At 42.2% G+C, this 2,577-nt stretch overlaps 1 protein-coding gene across 2 annotated transcripts in view; it reads right to left on the bottom strand.

Moving 5' to 3' along the window:
- Window positions 1-299: 299 nt before the first annotated feature.
- LOC101851127 (beta-1,3-galactosyltransferase 1) overlaps window positions 300-2,577 on the bottom strand; it is a 52,070-nt gene continuing 49,792 nt past the window's right edge. For both annotated transcript variants that reach the window (XR_004858548.1, XR_004858549.1), the window contains exon 3: window positions 300-528. The gene's annotated coding sequence lies outside the window, so the exon portion shown is untranslated. The remainder of the gene's footprint in view (window positions 529-2,577) is intronic.

Raw genomic sequence — 2,577 nt, 5'->3', positions numbered from 1 at the left:
GACGGTGCTACCAACTAAAGTGTCTTTAGGCCATTCTCAAAGAGGGTATATTAACCATGTATTGTTGTTGTAAATGGGCTGATTCACCAATGCCATACTCACTCATAACTGTGCCTGAACTGCAACAGGGGACTGCTTTTTCTTTCCTAATCCTTACTAATACTATCGTCATTTTACTCTACTTCTTTTGTATGTTTGTCACACTCTTGTGACCCGCTATTTCCGGGTGCCCTGATAGTGAAACATACTTTGTGCTGTTGAAGTTAGTGAGGTGAGCAGAGTAAGCCTGATTCTCTGAAAAGACTTCTCTGTTGACATCCTCCCCTTGGCGCTCATATGAACTTAAAATAATAGTTGAGAGCGCCGTGAAATCTCTACTAAAACAAAGCAAACATTTCGTAGCGTAACAAAGCGAAGCAAGGCGTCGGACAAGCACAGTGATGTCACTTGCTTTATAAATTGCCGGGAATTTGTCAGTCCACTCCCTGAAGCATTCTGTGAGTGAGTACCCTTCCATGACACCCATACCTGTGAGAGAGAAGCAAAACTGAGATGATCATAGGGAAAAGGTTTCAAGAATAAAAACGCAGATCATATATTGTACTCGTATATACACCCACCCCCACCCCCAAACCACGACAACAGCTCCCCTTCCACATCCACACACCCCACAAAAAACCTACACAACAACACACCCCCACGAGAAAGATCAAACAAGCGAAGGGAATGTGTTGGTATTTCGAACCAGGGTTATCTGCACTTTAGCCCAGCTTGATATCCACTGAATCATCATCGCGCCCTTCCACAAGCGTATCCTCAGCAGCTGGTGGAGTAAGTCTGACATTACTGTAGTAAATAGCTTCGTTCGCTTCCGTCTGTCCGCGTTGAAAACATTTCTAGCACACATTTATTAATTTGCCAATGCGCATGAAACTTTGCATAACACTCCTGTTAGCCAGCAACAACACCCCCCCCAAAAAAAAAAACCCAACAAAAAAACAACCCAAATAATAATTGGTCGCTTTTAAGGACAAGCGGGCTTACCCAGATTTCGGGGGTTTCCAGAAATCTTGACCTACACCAAAAGTGGGCATTGCCCTAACTATAGGAGAAGTTTGGTTTCATTGGTTAGTATATTTGTTTGATTACAGAGAAAACGCTCCCTGTTTTTTTATGAAGCTGAACAAGGGGCAAAACCTTTTTCTTCGATTTTCTCAAAACAGCATTTTTCGAGATAACCCACTTGTCCTTAAAAGCGACCAATTATTTCTTGAACCAATAGGTTTAATTTACAAAAAGTCTTATTTTGGCCCTATACTAAACACCATTCTTTATATGAATATATTATACAGGATCAATGCAATAATATGATTTACCCAGCCTACAACAGATTTTTATGACAGCAAACCATTTTGCCACCACACATCAGTGAATTCACGTAGTTTCTCCACACCACCCCCTCCCCCTCCCCCAACCCACCCACACACACAAAGACCGTTTAGACGTCATCGTGTGCATCTCGAAAAGTACTCACCCGTCTGCTGGATCGTTTTTCAGAGGCGTGCGTGAAAGTGTGGTGTCGATAGAAATAGGTCAACGTTTTTATGTTGTTGGTTCTTACTGTAAATCCTCCACTATTTCTTTACCTGCTTCAGCCTAGTATCAAAGAAATCGTGTCGGAACCTTATTTTGCATTTGGCCTTCATTAATGTGCTTTTAGATTCTACTTGTCACCCAACTTTAAGACATACATACAAAGACATTTAAGAAGATCAAACAGAGATACTTGTTTTCATCCCATTTTAACCGCTGATAGAAGAAAATGAACAAGCTACAGTATAGTAGTGTACATTCTCTGTGTTCTCATGAGCTCGCTACATGCTGTGTGCTATCACGTTCCAGAGACAATCTCTGTATCCCCTGATGATAGTGTGCAAAGAGAGTTCTGTATTCTGTACTGTTCTTTGAGGCAGATGAATCTTTACAGTTTGAAGTCTCGATCTGGCCGGACGTTCCGTTGACTCAGTTGGCATCACGCCGGACTGCGTACGGGATGGCCCTTGTTCGAAACCCAGACTGGGTGTTCTTGAACTCGGGTCGTTTTGGCTCTGTACTATCGGAGACAGACGTTAAATTCGGAGATATCACCTGTTAATTAACATAACAGTGTTGATATAGGCGTTAAACCCAAACACTGTCTTACCTTCTGGCGCTTTGTAGTAGGTTTTGGTGTAACGGTGTGGCTCTTAGTTTTGTACGCAGTAGAAGAGTACTTATAATTACCAGCGTTTTATCGACTATCTTCGTCTTTCGTGTGGGATGTAGGCATATCACTTTCATCCCCGGTTAGTCCCCTAGAGAAGGAATCAACGCATTCCGTCCTCTGAAATAATATCTTAATAATGTAGACAGAGGCGAAAATCGTCTAATACAATTGGTGTCTTGTTAATGATCAACAGTGGTCGACGTTCGACGAGGAACGTTATGTCGAAAAGCTTCATTTATGTTCTACGATTCAGGTAAACATGGCAGCTTTCACTGACGTAAAATGTTTTCCCGCAGGTGATTTTACACCCC

This window comes from Aplysia californica, unplaced genomic scaffold (assembly GCF_000002075.1).
Source record: "Aplysia californica isolate F4 #8 unplaced genomic scaffold, AplCal3.0 scaffold00184, whole genome shotgun sequence".
Taxonomy (NCBI): domain Eukaryota; kingdom Metazoa; phylum Mollusca; class Gastropoda; order Aplysiida; family Aplysiidae; genus Aplysia; species Aplysia californica.
The sequence above is the reverse complement of the archived record's forward strand: the minus strand, read 5'-3'. Positions and strand labels throughout refer to the sequence as shown.